The sequence below is a fragment of the Lycium barbarum genome, chromosome 5 (genome assembly GCF_019175385.1).
Source record: "Lycium barbarum isolate Lr01 chromosome 5, ASM1917538v2, whole genome shotgun sequence".
NCBI lineage: Eukaryota > Viridiplantae > Streptophyta > Magnoliopsida > Solanales > Solanaceae > Lycium > Lycium barbarum.
Window position 1 is genome coordinate 38,511,847 of NC_083341.1, and position 12,340 is coordinate 38,524,186.

The following is a 12,340-nucleotide window of genomic DNA, read 5'->3' on the forward strand; positions in this document are numbered from 1 at the left end:
TTATAATCACAATTTATCAATGATAATGGCTCAATTTAACTATCATCCAACTATGACACTATTCACTCATTAATGACCCATTTCTTACATCCTTCTATAATCCAAGTGTTTCAACTCTTCTATACCCTAAATAACATGTAAAGGCCATAAAACTTACCTTAGATGTTGTACGAACAAGCCTTGAGTGGTATTGTTCTTCTTGCACCCAAAACCCTAGTTTGCTTCTCTTGAAATCTCTTAACTTGGATGAACCTTGATGGGTCTCATACACTTGATTCACTTAGATTTTTTATATTGATCCTTGATTTCCTTTGTTTTCTTGTAAGTGAAGAGTGGAGAGTATTCTAGAGGTTTCTAGAGAGAAATGTCTTGGAGATGAAATGAATTTTATGAGCTTGGGTCTCCTTTTAATGACTTAAAATCTGATTCGGAATGAACAGTAGCTGAAGTGTACAGTGTTCGTAAACCCAGTTTACGGTCCGTATTCCAGTTTACAGGCCGTATTTCGTGGTCGTATTTAAGCATATCAAAACCAGAAAGGTATGCTGAGGATCATGGTGATTTACGGTCGCAGTTTACGGGCCGTATTTCAATTTACGGTCCGTATTCCAAGTCGTATTTAACCATTTGAACATTTAGCAGAAAGTTGAAGTTTTGTAAGTTGGAATACGACCTGGCAGTTTACGGGTCGTATACCACTTTACGGTCCGTATTTCATTTTACGACTGATTGTCCAAAATGCAAATCTGCAACTCTTTTTTTTTCACATTTTCAAAACTTATGATTAGTCATTGTGGAGCATAACCTATCTCTTATTACAATTGCCTTTGAGATCTTACTTAGGGTCGTCAAACATCATTCCCTTCTTATTCAAACATCATATACCTGTAGTCTTCGTTAGTCTATTCGTTGTACGTTCACGGGGAAATTTCCAAGGTGTAACAGTTTCTGCTATAATTGAGCTAATATTTATTTAGAAATATCTTGAGGGGCTGTTATAGGGCCTATTGTATGGTTAATGAAGTTTTATATAAGTGTCAAGAAGGTTCCACGAGGATTGGAAATCAAACGAATCGGCGAGAATGAAATTCGGAAATTCCCAGTTGTACGGCCATTTGTACGGACCGTATAAATTATACGGCCCGTATAATGGTCCGTAGATTACTTCCAAAGAAGGGTGCAACCTGGTAAGATTATACGGTCTAATTATACAGATCGTATAAATTATACGGCCCGTATTGTTATATCCCGTATTTTTGTACATTGGAATATTTTTAAGCGAATCGAGATAAGTTTAAGGACAAGATCATTTTGGGATATGAGATAGAGACTTTTAATCCACGATTTTTAATTAATGCACGAATTGCTTATAAATTTTATTTGGTATAGAAATATTAGTGGAGATTAGGGATTAATTAACCATGATTAGATTATTAAGAGGGGATTAGTGATTAAATTATTATTAAATCATGTCATTAGTATGCCAAGTGGACCCCACTATGGCATGGCCAAATCTGATTGGCCCATGCCATAAGTGGGGCACGTGTAAGCTCTTTGGACAGCATATATAAAATGAATTGATGACTAAGGGACTAAGGCATTCATTCATTTCCATCTTTTCCATATTGTGAATTAGAGAGCTAGAGAGAGAAGAGCTCATGGCCATGGCAGCTCACGACCATGGCTGCTCTTGAAGTGGTTGATAATCTTGATCCAAAAATTCATTTTTCAAGGTGTTCCAATCAAGTGAAGGTCATAGTAACGTGAGATTGATTATTGGGGGCAGCGAGAATACTAGTCAATTAAATTCACCAAATTTCAGCAAATTAAGGAGCCAAATTGTTAAGGTAAGATTTAAGCCTTCTCTACATATTTTAGAAGTGGTTTGGACTTGTTATAATTTGGTAAATGTGAATTGTATATAAGAAATATGTATGTTGATATTGAGGTATTGTTTGAGCCGTGTTGGTGGCTGTTTTAATTAGTAATGGTGAATTAATTTTAATTAGCGTTGTGGTTGTTGTTGTCATGGATTATATGATGAAAGTAAAGGAATTTGATGGTTAAAGTTGAAGTTGTATGTGTTTTGTGGGCTGTTTTAAGGACTTATTGTGATGTTAAGGTAATTCTCTCACATATGAATAATTGATGTTGTAGCCGTGTGTCTGTTGATATGATTCGCAAATTTGGATGAAAAGAGTATATAATGTATAAGAAGCGTATGTGGTTTGCTTTCTGTAATTGTAGACGTTCGTGAGATTATCGGACATCTTTATGTTGTTAATTAGGGGCTGTTTTGGGACGTGTTGTTGTTCTCGTTGAATTATAAGATTAAGTGTAGTTAAGATTATACATTGTGTTGTTATATTGGTTGGGATGTTATAAGGTCATTTCGATGAAAATGTTATGACTATGGATCATTAAGAATGACTTGAATATGTCGTAATCGTATGTAGATTATTATCGAATGTTGTAATATGTGGGCTGATTGGAATGTCATGCGGGTTGTTCGGAGTACTCTCGAATCTTGTCTTGATTAGCCTTGATATAGTACTTAAACGTGTGGTTATGGATGTTGATTTGGTTGTTTTATAGTTGGCTTGAATATAAGGGAAATGCCGCCTAATCTTCGAGAAACGAACTACTAACGTTGGAATACGTTTTGAACCTTTCCATAGCTTAACTATAGTTCTTAAAATCTTAATATAGGTTGAGACACTTCGGGCAGCGTATACGTATTGTATAACGGATAAGCGTTGAAGGTATGTAAAGCTATCCCTTCTTTCTTTTGGCATGTCTTAGATATAAGTGACGTATGATATGAACTTTGGGATAATTCTATTCATAAGTTCCGAGTGTGATTCATGATCCTTATTCACTCCTTGATGTTAGAACTCTTAAAGTAATTGAGCTATTGCCTCTCAAGTCTTCTATACGTTGGATAGTAGTCGGTATGTAAAAGCTCCCATTCTTAGAAACTTTACGATGACTAATGTCCTTGATTTCCATAAGCTATTTCATATTATCTTGATACATGTCTATGATTCCTAAGGTTCTATTTGATATAGTCCATGGTGACATCCAAAGGGTACTTAGCATGACTATCGCCTTTGATACTCGAGTGTTAGTTTATTCTACTTATTCTATTGAGTCTCAGATGATGATTTAGCTGCATATGGTTGTTCATGATATTCTACTCGTGCATGCTGTTATTGTATCATTCACCGAGTCCCGGGTCGGGTATGTATTCGTGCACTGTTTCACTGCATTGTTCACCGAGTCCTTCACTAGAGGGCCGTGTACGGTATATGTATATGATGATATGATCATGGCACTGAGTCCCATGATGGTCCGGGTATGGTATACGTGTACACGACTTTATTCACCGAGTCCCATAATGGGCCGGGTATGGTATATGATAATGATATCCATGATTTTGTTTCGTAAGGCACAGGTACAGTGATTTCGTGATTATCATACTTGTCTCCTGGAATCTCTACTTCAGTTATGATCTTCCTTAATGCATTTCATACTTTATATACTCAGTACATATCTCGTACTGACCCCCTTTCTTCGGGGGGCTGCGTTTCATGCCAGCAGGTGCAGATACTCGCTTTGGTGATCCTCCAGCTTAGGAATTCTACTCAACTGTCTTGGAGTGCTCCATTGTTTCGGAGCCTAGACTTTTGGTACGGATTCTTTTGATGTATATATATGTTTATCCAGGGATACGGCGGGGCCCTGTCCCGTCCTATGTCACTGTTGATACTCTTAGAGGTTTGTAGACATATGTGTGGGTTTTGTACAGGTGTTGTTCGGCTGTGTTAGCATGACTTATATTTGGGACGTTCCCATACGTAATGGCAGCCTTGTCGGCTTGCATATATATATATATATATATATATATATATATATATATATATATATATATATATATATATATATATATATATATATATATATATATATGTGTTGTTGTATGTAGTAGCAGCCTTGTCGGCTTGCATATATATTTTGGGATGTTCCCGTATGTAGTGGCAGCCTTGCCGGCTTGCGTATTATGTCATGCTTGATTGATTGTGACTCCTTAGGAGACAGGTTACCTTGATGTATACATATGTGACAGTTCTGAGATGACGTTTTGTTTCACAAGTTTCCATATTATGTTTAGTTTCGGGTTGATTATAGCTAACAGGTATGCATACGAGTGTCCAGCTCGGGCACTAGTCACGGCCTACGGGGTTGGGTCGTGACACGTATAATTGGCCATATAATCGGGTCGGGTCAGAATTTTCTTTTTATAATCATGGACGACCCTCACTTTATTTTCATTTCCCACATTTCTTCCAAGCTCTCCAAAGCTCCAAAACCATTTTCCCAACATATTTCACTCAAACCCAAGAGATTTCAAAGATTAAATAGCAAGAATCAAAGTGTTCATGTGTTAGAAGGCTTCCTAGGGTTGGTAGATTTCAAGATATACTTGGGCATTGAAGCTAGAGTTTTTACATAAGTTGATAGCTGCTCCAAAGCTCATTCCCACGAGATGAAAGGTTAGTTTTTAAGCTTATTTCATGTTATCATGAATGCTTGGTTGTTGAAGAACTTGGGCAGAAGAAGTAGAAAATGAGGGCTAAATGTAACTTTTATGATGTTTTTGAGTAGTAAGCTAACTTGAGTCATGATTCTTAGTATAATATGGATATAATCTTGTTATGGAAGGTAGTAATGGTGATGAGGAAGTATTGTATGAAAATGTGCTAAGAATGGGTGTGAAGTTGCTAGTATAAGTTGAGCATGAGGATGAATTTTGAAGGCTTAATGGAATGTGATTACTTGATTATGATATTATGGATGTTATTGTGGTTGTTGGGAGTTGTTTTGTAATATGGTGGAAGTTGACGAAATAGGGGAAATGCTGCTCAATTTTTATTAGATCATGAATTATTCTAGTTTGAATTTAAGAGTATAATTAAGGCTTAACTATGGTATGAATCCTTCTAAACGTAGATTGTTCAAGCTTCGATAGTGAACGTTAAGTAGTTAAGAAGACAAAGAGGTATGTAAGGCTAACCCTTCTTTCATTATGGCATGGTTCAGTTGCTATATATCCTTTCATGAGTTCCATAATGTCTTCCAAATGACTCTATCTCTAAAGTTACTAAAGCTCATGATCCTCGATACTTTCACGATTCTATTGCTTCCCTTATATGATAGTTTATCCTCTAAGGATAGATGTAACGAAAATGATGATGATAATGATGTTGACGAGACTTATAGAATCTTATGTATATGTGTATAATTATGAATGGCTATTATGTAACACCGAGCTTATATGGACGGGTATGATATTTATCGCGCGCACACCACTGCAGTTGGGTACGAATAACATTGAGCCTTTGTAGGGTCAGGTATGTATAACACCGAACCTTATCATGGTCAGGTATGTAAGACACCGAACCTATCATGGTCGGGTATGATGCTTCTCAATGTATGAATGTATGAAATAGAAGTTTCCCATTAGAAATAGGGTAAGTAAATATGACGAACATCGCTAGAGGTATACCTAGCTCTTTCATTTCATGACTCGTCTATCTTATGTTATTTCTTATGCTTTCATTATGTTATTGACTATGCTTTACATACTCAGTACATTCCTCGTACTGACGTCCTTTTGTTTGTGGACGCTGCATCATGCCCGCAGCTGGGCAGGGATACAGGCTTGATCCTCAGATTCCTTGTTCAGGGACTGCATAGAGGAGCTCCATTTCATCTAGAGCTACAGCTGTTGGTATTATTCTTTTGTGTACATAAATATGGGCATGGCGGGGTCCTATCCTATCTATATGATGTTACATATTCTTCTTAGAGGCTCGTAGACATTTGTGTGTGGTTAGATGTCTTGTAGCCTTGTCGATTCACATTTAGTATATTATTTTGTTAGCCTCGTCGGCTTGTGTATATGGATATGGGCATTGTTGTTGATGATGATATAAATGTGTCATTTCCTGATATGATTAGTATTGTTGATGTATTGGAATCATAAGTAGGCCATGTGGCTCTCCTAGATATGAAGTTGATGGTACGATAAGTGGTGCCGGGTTGATACCACCGGGTGCCCGTCATGGCCCTCTGGTTGGGTCGTGACAGTTTGTTTGCTTAATATTTGTCTGCTAATGTAGTTTAGTATGTCATTATGGGTCTGTTTAAGTTTGATCAAAATGTGAGTTTGATATACTTGTTTAGATTAAGTCATGTTTTGTTTAATGAAGTGTTAGTTGAGATAATCGGTTCATTTAATTAGGCTTAAGTGGTTAACTTGCTATTTAAGTATTATGTGTAAGGTCTGAATTAATAAAAAGAATCCTAGTTTGCTAATTAGTTAAGTTTGGTTGATTAGTTTATGTGTGATTATATAATTGAAGAATTTTGTATCTTTTGATATGAGAATGAGTATTTGAGTTGAGATTAAAACTGGACTTAAAGGGATACTGTGTGAAGCTGTTGGCACATCTGGATTTGGCTTATGAACCTGCTTAACTAAATATAATTTTGAGGAAACTATTTTAGATGAGTTGAATTATGGATGAGTTTTACTTATGAATTTGACTTTTTTGTGGAGGATCATTTGTTACTTTTACAACTAAGAGATAATTATCTGCTCCATTAGGAGAAACTAAGCACCTTGGCTATATCTGAGTAACCTTGCAAACTTAAAATGGATTCTGTAAACTTTTATTTTTAAAAGAGAGGTCTTCCCAATTAATTGAGAAGTTGTTGTTGTAGCTATATTAGAAAAATGAAGTCCGAATTCTCTGTTTGTCTTGTCTAATAAAATATTTGGTTCTGAGCCTAAAAAAAGCAGCCTGCCCATGAATTACTTTCTTCACTTGAAATTATGTCACTAAGTGATTAGGAGAGACCTTACCTATATGTGTGAAGTTGTTTCCTGTCTTTGATCTTGATGTGCACTGCAATATGTGTAAGTTTGTTTAGGATTTAAGGTGATTAGTTTGAGCTGTTACCTACTGCTCTAAGGCAGGATGAGCTTAGTTCCAAAACAATTTGATTTCAAAATATGGGCATTTCACTTGATGTTAATAGTGTCATAGGTTGCAATGTGGTTAATACTCTAACTTATGTTAAGATAGGAAATTCACATGATTAGCTTTAAAATGGGATTGAGTTTACTTGTTGGTTTAGTCTAAAATTCAACTAAAGAAAAGCTTTTTGAGTCAATCTAAGTATACTTAAAATAGGTATTCAATAAGACTGTGAATTAAGTTTGGTTCAAACCCCTTGCATTAGTTGATTTAATTTGACACAATATGTGTTGTGTATTGTTTTAAACTTTGAATCTGTCATAAAAACAGGCCTTTATGTTGTCTTTTTCATCTGTGTTGAACCTGCACAAGCATTCACCTACTTTATTTTAGTACAAACAATTTTCTCCTGATATAGTTGTCTGGATTTCACCTGATTTAAAGACTTGGAAATCTGTCCAGTTTATTTTGACACACAGTGTGGTGAAACCTGACTGGATTTTTAATTAAAGAAAACCTTGAACTGGGGCTTCAATATTGGAGTAATTGACTTATTATTGTATCTGTGTCTGGTGAATGAATTTGAATCCAATTAATATCTAGTTGTAGCATGATCCATGCTAGTATTTGGGATGTTTGGGCTCATCTGTGTGTTATCTAATTTTGATTTAAACCCAACAAGGCATTGCCTTGATCAATTTGCATATGACTTGAGTAAAGGGACTGTTTTGGGTCATTTATCTTTGTTCTTTGTATCTCATAAGACATTGTGTGTTGACTGTCTAGTTTTAAATAATTTGAATGACTATAGATGATTAAGTATTGCTATTTCTGTTACTTGCATTCAATTTAGATAAAGCAAAATGTTGATATATGCACATATACCTCCATTTTATACTCACAATACATTAGTAGGGACGCTTAGGTAGCCATTAAGGATTAAGCTTAAGTTCTACCCGGTGTCGGCCATGTTTGGGGTTCATGAAACCCCTTGAATCTTGTGCGACATCGGGAATATGAGGATAAAAGTTTTCCATTGTTGACTACTCCACATCCCTATAGGTGTATAAGCATGTATATATGGACAGTATATGCAAGTATATCCTTATAATGTTGTTCTGTTTTAAACAAGTTGGGCCTGCCTTACAAGGTTTTGTCCACATTCCTACATTTTGATTCAGTTATGTATGTAGTTAAGTCTATGTTCTTCCCATTTTATTTATTTGCGCATTAATATATACTTGCTTAAATTTTTTATATTTATTTTGTACCTCTTGTGTTGTGTGTGCAAAAATCTCCCCTTGCATCTTCTTGGGTCATCCAAAATAGGGATTGGGCCGAGGCTGTCACACCTTAACAATGGTTGGGCATGACGGGCACCCGACTCTCATCAGAGTCGAGCGAACCCTTAGACATTTGCTCTATCAAAACCTGTCTTTCCGAAAACTTTTAAAAACATGAAACTTTTCCAAATAGAAATCATTATCTTTATAATGATTATGAAAACTTTCAATCAAATAAGTACTTTAAACCAATTGAAATCATCTAAAATACATACTCTTTTAAAATCCACAAATGACTCAACTGACATCACTTTGTCGACATCTCGACAAATATACCACAGGACACTGTCTGCAGAAGTCTCTAAGAAGTGAACTGAATATTATGAGTCAGGACAGGGCCTTGACATACCCATAATCATGCATATCTATACATGACTCAGCACAACTCCAGAATGAGGTGGAACTTGCCAATCCCAGCTGACGTTCAAGCATTCTAGCTATACACTTAACCTGCCAAACAAACTGGGGCTGCGGGCATGTACGCATCTTCCCTAGGCAAAAGGACGTCAGTACGGACAATGTATTGAGTATGTAAGGTGGTAACAAATCATAATCATAATTTGATTTAGGAGAGAAGAAATCACAATCTAACTCAATACTTACAGCCTTCGCTGGAAGAAACATAAATGTGCACACGAAGTCTCAAAACAATCTTTAAGTAAATAATGCAATCCAACACACATGTTGCTTCCGACATGTTAACCGAATGGTCCCTTCGGACAGTCGCTTCCGGCTAGTACCACAATAGTCCCTTCAGACAGCCGCTTCCGGCATAATAATGATGTCCCCTTTGGGCAGCCGCTTCCGGCTTAATATCAACTCAAACTCAATACACAAATATCAATTTCAATTCATATCATAAGTCACTAATCAAGTCATCACAATCCAATTATTATCCTTAGTCTTTCATAAGAAGTTATCAAATTTGTATCTCACTAGACTTAGGAGGACATACTTCCAGGTTTAAGGGTAGAATTGTTATGAAATTCTTACTACTTATATTCTAATCAATTTCATCTTATTGCCCTACCCAAAGAATAAATGATCATATCAATATAAAGGAATGATACTATGGAATGTAAGCAGAAATCGTAAATGAAATGAAGTAGTAAAATCTCACACCCCTTTCGGAGTGGTTTTGAAAATCAAACTTTATGTTTCCTATAGTATAAAACTCATTTCTTCTAAATCATTAGTAAAACCATATACACAACTCAACTTGGCACCTTATGGGTGTTCCCTTTGGAACAGAATAGGAGTACAATATCAATAAGTCATCACAAGAAACATTTAGACCTTATTCGTCTAAGAATGGAATCATATGGAGTACATATAGAATGAATAACAACAAGAATCATGCCAAAGGAAGAAAGGTTTGCCTTACATACCTTTGCCGCTTTCCAGCTAACCACAGCCCATCTTCAAGTCATGCTAATCTATCAACAATACCAATTAACAACAATCAATCCAATATATATCCTTATAATCAATCCCTTAAACTTATCTTTATTTCTAACGGAATTTCGATAGTATTTCCTTTATAAACTCGACAACCCTAAGAATCCAATTCAGCTAAATTAACAACAAAAAGAACCATCTCATATAAGCCTTTTTAAACTCAAAGTATCAACTCCCAAGGATATACACCAAAACGGCCCGGTATACGCTTTGTATACGATATCTTCATACACTTTATTCTCCCAAATTCAAGAACAACAACTTATCAACAACATCAACAACAATATCAATAATTATTTTATATCAATATCCAACTAATCCTATCCATTTAATCATACCAAAATAGCCCCCAAGTCATTTGATATCCAAAAATTATAACCGAACTTTCAATGTCATTTTCTCTATTTTAACCCGTCAAATCTATCAATGATCAGGGTAAGAACATCATTAAAATCTTAAACATACCTTATATGAGCAGCCACCACGAAAACAACATCCCCCAAGTTCAATTTTTAGCTTAAAACAACGGCAACAACTTGTACTACACTTTACTCTTCACTAGCCTCGGAATTCGGGACCTCGAAAATGATCAATTCTCCACTTTCTCTCTCTAACTCTCCTCTCTCTCTATCTAAAATATTCTGGACCTTTTGTATGAAAATGAGGCAGATAAGGCTGAAAATTTTCCATAAATAGCAAGGGAAGTGGGCCTGACCCGACTTGGAATCGGGTTGGGCCGAGCCCACTGCCCAGCTTGACCTTTCTGCCTTAAAACGTCCATAACTTTTTATCCCAATGTCACATGCAGGCCCACGACCTATGGTTGGAAAGGTATTTCAATTATATACAACTTTAATTTTAGGAGTTTTCCCAAATTACCAAATAATGATGGGGTTATGGCCTCCCGAAGTCAGATCACCCTAAAACATAACTTAAAAACATCTTTTTGGAGGGCTTTCACTTTGATTTGGCTCAAGGGTCCTTCTTGAGAATTGATCAACTTCCCATGTACTATTCATATAACTTGTCATATGCCCTTTATAAAATCCCAACATGTGGACCCCACCTCAGCTTACGGTTACGAGGGCTATATATCTTCTAACGTATCATCTAATCATATTGTACGAATTCCAAATATCATACTCATGCTATCCTCATGCTAATACAGTAGAATTTCATCATTTATAGTTGTAATATTTTCTCCTCCTTGAGCTCACATTAAGCCGTCTGCAGCCTTAGTAACATGAAATTTTCTGGGGCGTAACAGAGGCCCATTCCCACATTCAAATCGAGTCCAGCTTGAAATCGAAAGGGAAGCAAATATTGTGTTGAAGGCCCAGCTATGGGTGAAAATAGCCTAATGGGTCTTTGGTAGCCCATTAGTAAAAGACTTCCTTTTCCTTCTCTCATTTATTATTTGTTTATTTCATGTACAAAATGTAATTAAACCCCATTATTAGTGAAACCCTTATGAATGTAAACACTTAGCTAAATAGGGTAATTAAGCTAAACAGGCACAAATCCCTTTTAAATTTTAGCTTATGATAAACTGACTTAAAACGAGTTTCTTTGGATTTAAACAAAGTGATTTTCAAGACAAAAGGTAAATTGGATTTTAAAGCTAAAGTCGTGTTAACTTGTAACACTGGGCTATGTTAAATTTCCTAAATTTTACGAGGCTGATTACATTTCTTTTCCAAATGGTATAAAATTGAAAGGGTTAAGAGGATCTGGAATTAGTGTGATGTGGGTTGGAAATGACATTTTTTATGGAAAATTTGGGGCCAGAATGTAATTTTATTATATCAATTTTGGGCTTGGAAGTCCACTTGAGAATGAGATTAAAATGTGAAATTTTTGAAATTGTACCATTTCGATTTGGACTAAAAATATTAGATACATTTCTTGACCATATCACTTAGACTTAAAACTGAGAGCCAATAAGTGTGTTACTTAAGCTTAATATGAAAATAAGGACATCTTTTGGGATTGACTCGTTTCATATTTTGGGCCAAATGTGCGACACTTTTTGGGCTAAAACATCTGGAGCCAAGGAATATTTGATATTGGGCCTGGATTTGAGGTATTGATGGATTTGGGATTTGGAATATAAAATGGACTTATGAGCTTCACTAAAATGGACTTAATAAATAAAAAATATACTTATGATTATGTATGTATACAAAACCTATTTTCATATATATATATATATATATATATATATATATATATATATATATATATATATAAACCGTAAGTACTAAACTCATTTCGTTAGGACTAGAATAGTAGCGACTCTACTCGGGAGCGATCCCGAGTGTGTCCTAGTCCGGCAATAAAGTGAGTTGAACACTTATGAGGATTTTTAAAACCAAAAACCCCTTTTTATAAAGGGATTTTTTGCCGAATTATTCCTTGAAACCATGATATCAATGAAATGAAATGACATTTCTTTTGTGGAAAATTAAACACTTTCAAACAAATAAGTACATTAAT

General features: G+C 35.6%; 1 long non-coding RNA gene across 1 annotated transcript; it reads left to right on the top strand.

Moving 5' to 3' along the window:
• The first annotated feature begins 961 nt into the window (after positions 1–961).
• On the top strand, positions 962–6,040 carry LOC132642444 (uncharacterized). The gene is made up of 4 exons (XR_009583163.1): positions 962–1,847; positions 2,710–2,762; positions 3,601–3,689; positions 5,705–6,040. It is a non-coding gene; the product is annotated as an uncharacterized LOC132642444 (long non-coding RNA).
• Positions 6,041–12,340: the final 6,300 nt, after the last annotated feature.